The sequence below is a fragment of the Prionailurus bengalensis genome, unplaced genomic scaffold (assembly GCF_016509475.1).
Source record: "Prionailurus bengalensis isolate Pbe53 unplaced genomic scaffold, Fcat_Pben_1.1_paternal_pri Un_scaffold_49, whole genome shotgun sequence".
Taxonomy (NCBI): domain Eukaryota; kingdom Metazoa; phylum Chordata; class Mammalia; order Carnivora; family Felidae; genus Prionailurus; species Prionailurus bengalensis.
The window spans coordinates 200,484-210,232 of record NW_025091154.1 but is presented as its reverse complement, the minus strand read 5'-3'; the positions used below and the strand labels follow the sequence as shown (position 1 = coordinate 210,232).

Here is a 9,749-nt window from a genome sequence, read left to right as displayed (position 1 = left end):
TGTTGGGTTATGTGTGTGTGTGTGCGCGCACGCGTGTGTGTGTGTGTGTGTGTGCATGCGCATTTGTGTTTTCCTGGACCTAGCATTTAACAAATATAGTTCTAAGGAAATGCTTTCCAAAGTGTATTCTAAATAATTTCCATTGCTGAAATTCAGCCCATTTTTCTAGTGGAGGCAGTTTCTAAAGTCCTGGAACTGGTTCAATGTGTTTCATAAATGATGTGAGTACATTGTGGAGGAGAAGAATAAAGGAAAGAACTTGGAGAAAAAAATGCAATTAATCTTGGCTTTAATTTCTGGAAACCCTGGACATTATGAAATTTATTAAAATTCTATTATCGATAACCACGCCTCAGATAAACCTCATTGGCTATGATACTGCCACTGTGCAAAGCTGAACTTTATTAAACTTCTAAGTGTCCACGGGGGTGGGATATTTTGGTCCCCAGTCTTCTTACAGGACTTCTCTGGAAGGTTCCCTCTCCACCCTCCCTCCCTCCTGCTGCTAAAGAGATTCCTTGGGTTCTAGCTATAACTAGACATCTGGTCTCTGGGACCTTCAAATGTGGTTGGCAGGGATAACAATTCCTCTTTAGATTGCTTGAGTCAATGTTGTTAGGGTCACACCTGGCCCTGAGAGGAGCTGGGGGAGCTAGTCTCTGCAGAGCCCCAGGAAAGCCTGTGGGAAGGCACGGTCCAGCTTGCTATGATAAGTCTTAAGTCTTTACACACTTGGCTGATTGCTTCATCACTGGTTCCTTAAAACCTAGATTCATGCATTTACACTGGCCTCAATGTCTCTATTCTATGCCTCAATTTCTCTTTTTGTGGGCTTCATATGTATCTTTGTGGGAACTCTTTGGTGAAGAGATGTTTGAAGGCATTGATGGTGACTGCTTAGAAGGTGTCTACATTGTTGACCCCAAATTAATGGACAGTCATTAGTATGTTATTTTGCTTATACTTTACAAGGTGCTTATTTAGCTCTCAATGCAGACAAGTCCCAATCATGAACCTCTCCTCACTCTTCTCCATGTGATCCCTAAACAGTCTGTCCCCAGCACTTTCTCCAGAGTTTGTCAGCCTGATTTGCCTGCCTCTGTTTCTCTTTCTCCTTGGTCCCCACTCCCCTTGAACTGGTTATGCTAGGCTGCATTAACTCTGAAACATTTAGGGCTGAGCTTCAGGTGACTTTTGATTGCAGCATTTGGGGTAGAGTGTAGGGGAGGCAGTTTCCATATCCATGAAGGGACCTCTAGGATCCCTAGGTTGGCACTGGGAGGGAGCTTGGGGTAGCTTCATCCTCTCAGCTTTCTTGGCATATCCACTACCAGCAGCACCTGAGAGGGGAACAGACTCAGCAGGGAGCCAGGTGAGATGGAAGAGGATCATAAAGCAAATATATGTCCCCCTCTCTGCCCTGGCTTCCTCCTCCTGCTCCATACCGGCCTCCTTCTCTCAATCTTTCTCCCATCCCCCTCCTCACTGCAGCCCTGTCTTCTTTCTTCCTACTTTGCCTGCTTCATCTTCACCTTTGTCATGCAGATATATCTGTCTGTGGGCCTGTCTGTCCTTCTGACTCCAGATAATTTGTGGACTGAGATTTTCCAGAACTGGGTCAGCCATCTGCTCTTCTATCTGGCTCTCTCTCTCTCTCAGTTTCCCTCCCTCAGTCTCTGAGTGTCTCTCTTCCCATCACATCTTTGTGAGTTTCACCCTGTGTGCCTTTTAGTTTCTCCACCCACGTCTCCTCTCATCTGTCTCCTTTTGCTGCCTCCCCATTCTTGTTCCCTCTCCTGCCCTCCCTTACACCTCTCTTCCTTGCTTCTCTTATCTCTGTGTATTTTAGCCTCTTCCCCTGTCTCTGGTTCACACTCCTGCCTCCTTTCCCCTCTCTTCTCCCACCCCTCAAGGTTTAGATACTTCATGTGAAATCACCTGCATGGGCACCAACTGCCATGGCCCCCCCATTTTGCCCCCCTTCCTCTAGGAGAGACTTATGGCCTTTGCCATCCTTTGCCATTCTTTGCCATCCCCCCAGTCCTGGGTCCATTCTTTTCCTTACTTTTGCAGGGCATTTTCTGGGGACCTGGTATTTCCTCCAGCCACGCATTCTCTAACCAGCAGGCAGCTGATTGCTTTTATGACCATATGCAATGACAAGGACACTTTCTCCTTACATTCTCTTGCCCACAAGGAGTTGTAAGTGGCAAAATCACAGCTTGAGTCAGGGAAAGGTAGCCTGGGACTGTTGGAACAGACACAAATCAAATACCCAGATGTTCTCCCCCCACTCTTCCATCATGACAGCCATCCTTCCAATTCCTGCCTGTCTCCTTTGGCTCTAGGAATTTGGCTCTGTAGTCCCGGCTGGGCCAGCCATCTACTACCCACCATAGCACCTGGAACAAAGGAGGTACTCAATTAGTGCCCTTGTTCCATGCCTACTAGAGATGTTTTAGGGAAGGGTCAACGTGATTTTGAGGTTTGGTTTTCCCTACTTGGAGTTTCTTCCTGAGACCTGGAGAACTCTTTTCTGATCTAATTTCAATGTTCTGTCTTAATATAACTAGTATAGACTCTGTCCCTTTAGGGATTTGCCTCTACCTTTCACTCCTTCCCTCCACCAACACCCCAGTCTACCAGAAACCTAATTTAGGGCTTAAAGGAGTCTTACCACACTATCAAGTAGAGGTAGTGGTGCCCATTTTCCTTGAGACCCATGGCTTCTTGGGCCCACAACTTGACCATTCAGCCCTCAGTCTCTAAGTAGGACCTCTTGGGCCTATCACTTGACCATTCAGTCCTCAGTCTCTAAGTAGGACCCACCTTCTCCATGTTTGACAAGTCTTGGCTCTGTTGGAAGATTAATATTTTGGGAATTGGAAGGTACCTTCCTTTGATCATTATTTCAGGGTTTTGGAATCTCTACTTTTTTAATGTCTAGAGCAGGAAACTCTGAAGGCAGGGACTATATCTTTTTAGTTACTTCCTCCAGCACAATGCTCAATGCATATGCAGTTAGAGTATGCTATGAATGCTGAGTGACTGTTTCAGGAAATACCTCCTGGTGAAGCTTAAGTCATTTCCCTTTTAGTTTTACTTCTGAAGCCATAGGAAATGTGGGTGAGGGTACTGGGATGGATAGTGCTGGTAGAGGAAACTAGTAGGAGATTGTGGGAGAGACATCTGGGGTGGGAGTGCTTCTATCCTTGTTTAAAGGTCTCCTAAGGGGCACCTGGGTGGCTCAGTCTGTTAAGCATCTGACTTTGGCTCAGATTATGATCTCAAGGTTCATGAGTCTGAGTTCCTTGTTGGGCTCTGTGCTGAGGGCTAAGAGCCTAGAGCCTGCTTCAGATTGTGTCTCCCTCTCTCTTTGCCCCTTCCTTGCTCACACTCTTGTCTCTCTCAAAAATAAATAAACATTAAAAAATTTAAAAATATATAACAAAGGAGTCCTGAGTGGGCTTCTTAATTAGACCTGTGACTGGCCTCCACATCGCCACAGGCTTGGCTTCACCTGGTATCCTACATTTGCCTCCTGCTAACCAGGACCTCCTCTATAACCAGAAAACTGGATAGTTTGTTTACTTCTAAATTCACACATTGAGCCAAAAAAGTCTCTAGCAAAGCCCCATTTAAGCCCTCTGTCCACCTCCTCACACAGACAGGACTCCACTAGTCTTCCATTGTCCATTTCCAGCTTTCCTTCTGGATTCTGGCTAAGCACAGATCCCTGAAGATCCCACCTTCCAGAGGGCTCTGGTTCCCTCTCAAGGCTCCGCCTCCCGGAGGGCTCCTACTAAGCTCCACTCCAAGTCCTGATTCTGCCTAGCCAAGCACCTGGGTTTGGCTTGCACTTTCTTTTCAGGTCTTTCTCCTCTGAGGCAGAAAAAGCCCAATTGGTAAGTGATTTCTCCTGTTTATAGAGTTGGCAAGAAAACTGAGATGAAGCCAGAGAAAAACAATGTTGGGCTTGGAGTGCCTTTAGCTGTGGAAACCCTGTGGGGTTTGAGCAGAAGGTATTTCATGGCAACAGAGCTACATTTTGGATTGAGATGTGCAGACCAGAGGCCATACAAGTTTGGGAAGGCAGGTAGGTTTGCTGGGTTCAGAGTGATTTGAAGGGCTAATCAGGAGGCCTCTGTTCTACTCCAGACCAGAAAATATCTCACCTCTGCTTAGAAAATGAGTTAGGGGAGGTTATTCCTTGGTGCTTCTCCTCCAGAGTCCTTCCCAACTCTTTGCTCTCCCCTCCTCCCTGGCCTTTGCTTTCTGACCTGCTGCAGAGCTTGCTTTCTTCATCTTTGTCTTTCCCACAGGGCCAAGCACATTGTATGCTTAGATCTGTTCTTTGAATTAATGAAGCGTCTTCCACTTGGCTCTCCTGCCTCCTCCGTGTTTTGCCACACTTTCTCACTGGAGATTCTGAAAGTCTCTGTATCATATCTTCTTAGGGAGGACATTGCTGTGGACTCTGCAGAATAGTAGGTCCAGTTTGATAAAGTAGTCCACCATCTGCAGAGAGCATTTGAGGATCTTCTTCCTCCATGCTTAAGAGCTAGATACCCATTTTTAGAGCTGGTGAAGGTATCTCACTGCCTTTCTTATCTAATTAACAACAGTTCTGGTAAGGACTGATTATAGTCCAGGTCAGGCTGTAGGAGGAAAGATTATGAAACTCTCCATGAGTGTGCCTGCCTAGTGGTTTTAAAACACTGGGTCTGCAAGTGGCAGTTTGCTGTTATCACAAAACATATTTACAGCTCTTTAATTTTAAAAGCCCTTGGAGTCTTTAAACTGTTCTCCACCCTCCCCCATCTCAACTGTCATGTATGCTGTGGGCTGTGCCCCAACACTAGAAGCCCAAATAACACTCATCCATGCATGACACCTGTTTTATTGATTATATATGGTAAATGTTTCTTTACTCATTGTCTTTCTCTTACCCTGTAGCAGTTCTTGTGCAAACTATGTCCATCATCAATTGGTATGTATTGTGAGCTTTGAGAAGGCAGATCATTTTAACCTTGGTTAAAGCAAAATCAGGTGGAAAAGCAAGTTTCCTTCACCAAGTATATTTCAAATTGATAAATATGATTTTTGATTATAATATTTTATATTTTTATAATGTATACAGTATAATATATAATTTATAATATATAAAATATAATATTTTATAATATTTTTATAATATTCCTTTTTCTTTTATTATTGCAGAAATATCAAAGCAGAGTGGTGATTAGAAAGAACTAGAGAAGAGGGATAAAGAATGTCCCTTGAAAAGTAGTGGCAGAAGCTCTTGTTATAGATCATGTTGCCTGAGCTGGGGTGAGGTAGATGGATCTTAATGGAGAAGTCATACTGATCATTATTTGGATAAGAACTCAAGACTTTTGGGCAACAACTTTCATATAAATTTCATATAACTCAGATGATCTGGTATCTGTTCTGTTCTATAATAAAACAAAACAAATTCACTTTCTAAGGGAGATGGTGATGGTGTGGAGCAGCTACCTTAGGGCTATGACAGGAACCAAGCACAGTCTGGTGAGAGAGGACAGAGAAAGACACAGCCAAGTTCTTATGTGGGAGGACAGAAGGACACATTTAAAGATATGAAAAAAAGACAACCGGAGAGATATATGGCCTTTTCTAGACCACCTTGTGTGCCATGTATGACTGAGAGTGTATATTGGGAGGCGGTATAAGGAAGAAGGACCATGGTGACCACTCACCACCACTAGTCTAAACGTGGAGACAGAGTATAGTGATAGATGGGACAGTGGATGGATTTCTAGATTCTCTGCTTACAAGGAAAGCAAGGATTTTGGAGGAAAACACAGGTCTTTAGCAAAGCTTCTTGGGGAAAAAAAAAGAATGTAGATCAGTGCTCATTTTAGACCAAACCCATCATACATTACAGTTTTAGTTTAGAAAATAAGGTCGACAGGTAGATGGATTTCCTTCTACTGTTTTCTCCTGGGGACTTTTATTAGGTGTTCTTTGTTAATGGGATTTGTGGTTGAGAAAATGGAGTATAGAATCATAGGGGGAAGTAGACAAGAAATTGATTTTCATTGTTGACATCAATGTATCACATCACTTCTAATCCCTTATTTTCACACCCTTCCTGGATTTTCTGTTCTCCCTCTGATTTCTCTCTGGAAAATCTCACTCTGATTCTTCTAGTAGTCCATCTCGTATTTGAAGACCTCTAGTAGTAGAAGTTCAGGATTTTTTTTTAAATTAACAATTTATTTATTTTTGAGAGACAGAGAGAGACAGAGTGTGAGCAGGGAGGGGCAGAGAGAGAGAGGGACACAGAATCCAAAGCAGGATCCAGGTTCTGAATTATCAGCACAGAAGCTGATGAAGGGCTCAAACCCACGAACCGTGGGCTCATGACCTGAGCTGAAGTCAGATGCTCAACTGACTGAGCCACCCAGGTGCCCTGAAGCTCAGGCTTTTCTCATTTGTCAGGTTGATCATATCGTTTTGGTGTGATAGAAATGTTAAGAATTTCAAAACATAATTCTGACTGAAACTAAATCTGTAAATGTGTCAAATCATGGATGAGGAATGTTGCATTTAACTCTGTCTTCTCTGCCATTATCCCAGAGAGACTAAGAAAAGGCACATTGTTCACAACCATCCCAGAATGATGATAGATAACATGAAGGCTATGCAACTTCTAGAAAAGATCTGGCTATCTGATTGTTTACCCAAATAATGTTGCAGTGAAACTAGTGTGGTGTCTTCATGTATCAAGGACTCTATAGATATTGTGGGAAGGCAGCAAAAATGTTTTCGTCTACATTTACATAGATTTTGGTCTACATTTGGCTGGGTGGATTTGGCCGGGTGTGTGTTAGTATGCATAATGGTGTGTTTTCATTGACTTGGAATTCAGGCTATGTCAGACTTGGATGGGATTTGAGAGGTGTAGTACTGGAAAGATTTAGGGTAGGTAGATGAGTTAGAGGAAATGACTGTGTTTCCCCTTCGCCTAATAATGAGCATGTAATTGGGGGCTGTCATGACTTCAAGTTCAAGTCTTGATTCTACCTAGTAATATTTACTTCCAGAATTAGGGTTTCTAGCCTTATTGAGAGAACATGAAGCAGGTTCTAGCCCAAGGAGTTTTTACTTTAGAATGGGAGACAAAGTCTTTTTCCAAGTAACATGCAAATAGAATATAGTTCAAAGTAAGATTATAGGTGAGGGATGCCTTCTAATTGATCACTTTGGTGAGGTTGTTCTCAGAAGGCTCGTGGGAGATAAGTTTGGAGATTTGTTTTATTTAGTATGAGCTGGGTTTGGTTACCTGAGCTTTCTTTCCAAACTTTCATTGAAGCAAAATGGCCTTTACTTCTCTTCCCCCAGGGGAGAAGTTCCACATTTATTACCCCTGCAATGGTTTTTCTCTCTTTCCCTTTTCTGCACAAACTAAAACAGAATAATAATAATAATAATAATAATAATAATAATAACAACTTATAATAGTATCTATATTTCTATTAATATCTGTAGCAAATATTTAACTGACATGTCTAGTTAGGCAAACTGGATTTTCTGGTCAAGTATGGAGGAGATTGTTTTGTATATTTGGTAGGGGGCATGGGTAGAAAACCTAAAAGAAGCTCTATTTATTAGATAATGGTCCAATCTGAAGATTTAGCTTGAACTGATGATTTCATGGAAAACATTATACACAATGCCAAAATGGGGTACTCCCCCACCCCTTTACATGCAGGCTGACACACAGTATATTGAAGATACTCACTAGTCTTGCCAACATTGTAAATGCGGTCCCTACTACTCTAACCTTCCATCAACTAGGAAACCATCTGGGATCTTGACATGCCCTTTCCTTGACTGATTATTTCTCTCCCCCCCCCATATTTAAATTTATTTAAATTCAAGTTAGTTAACACACAGTGTACTCTTGGTTTTAGGAGTAGAACCCAGTGATTCATCTCTTATATGATATCCAGTGCTCCTCCCAAGAAGTGCCATCTTTAATGCCCATCATCCATTTAACCCACACACCCCACCAACCTACCCTCCAGCAACCCTCAGTTTCTTCTCTATATTTAATTTTTGTTAATATTTTTTCATTTATTAGAGAGAGAGAGAGAGAGAGAGAGAGAGAGATGGAGTGTGAATGGGGGAGGGGCAGAGAGAGAAGGAGACACAGAATCCGAAGCAGGTTTCAGGCTCTGAGCTATCACCACAGAGCCCAAAGCGGAGCCCAAACTCAAAAGATGCAAGATCATGACCTGACCCAAAGTTGGACACTTAACCAGCTGAGTCACCCAGGCGCCCCTTGTTCTCTATATTTAAGAGTCTCTTATTATCTGCCTGCCTCTCTGTTTTTATCTTATTTTTCCTTCCCTTCCTGTATGATAATCTGTCATGTTTCTCAAATTCCACATGTGAGTGAAATCATATGATATTTGTCTTTCTCTGACTTATTTTGCTTAGCATAATACGCTCTACTTCCATCCACATTGTTGCAAATGGCAAGATTTCATTCTTTTTCATCACCAAGTAGTATTCCATCGTATGTATGTGTGTGTGTATTCATTCATCAATTGATGGACATTGGGGCTCTTTCCATAATTTGGCTATTGTTGATAGCGCTGCTATAAACATTGGGATGCATGTGTCCCTTCGAATCAGCATTTTTGTATCCTTTAGATAAATACCTAGTAGTCAATTTCTGGATCATAGGGTAGTTCTCTTTTTAATTTTTTGAGGAACCTTCATACTGTTTTTCAGAGTGACTGCATCAGTTTGCATTCCCACTAACACTGCAAAGGGTTCCCCTTTCTCTGCATCCTCACCAGCATCTGTTATTTCCTGAGCTATTAATTTTAGCTATCTGACAGGTGTGAGGTGATATCTCACTGTAACTTTGATTTGTATTTCCTGATGATGAGTGATGTTGTGCATCTTTTTATATGTCAGTTAGCCATCTGACCAGTCCTCACACCATTTACTGAAGAGACCATTTACTGAAGAGACTCTTTTTTCCACTGGATACTCTTTCCTGCTTTGTCCAGTATTCATTGGCAATATATTTGTGGGTCCAGTTCTGGGTTCTCTATTCTGTTCCATTGATCGATATGTCTGTTTTTGTGCTAGTGCCATACTGTCTTGATGATTACAGCTTTGTAATATAGCTTAAGGTCCAGAATTATGATGCCTCTAGCTTTGGTTTTCTTTTTCAACATTACTTTGGCTATTGCAGCCTTCTGTGGTTCGATACAAATTTTAGGATTATTTGTTCTAGCTCTGCAAACAATGTTGGTGTTATTTTGATTGGAATTGCATTGAATGTGTAGATTGCTTTGGGTAGTCAACATTTTAACAGTATTTGTTCTCCCAATCCATTGAATGTTTTCCCATTTCTTTGTGTCTTCTTCAATTTACTTCATAAGTTCTCTATAGTTTTCAGTGTACCGATCTTTTATCTCTTAGGTTTATTCCTAGGTATCTTATGGTTTTTGGTGCAATAGTAAATGGGTTTGATTTCTTGATTTCTCTTTTAACTACTTCATTATTGGCATATAGAAATAAAACTTATTTATGTACATTCAATTTATGTCCTGAAACTTTGCTGAATTCAGGTATCAGTTCTAAATGCAGTCTTTTGGTGGAGTCTTTTGGGTTTTCCATGCAGAGTATCATGCCATCTGCGAAGAGTAAAATTTGAATTCTTCTTTGCCAATTTGTATGTCTTT

General features: G+C 41.9%; 1 non-coding gene across 1 annotated transcript; it reads right to left on the bottom strand.

Annotated features, from left to right (window-relative positions):
• Window positions 1–258: 258 nt before the first annotated feature.
• On the bottom strand, window positions 259–396 carry LOC122478330. Its single transcript, XR_006295938.1, has one exon. It is a non-coding gene; the product is annotated as a U4 spliceosomal RNA (small nuclear RNA).
• Window positions 397–9,749: the final 9,353 nt, after the last annotated feature.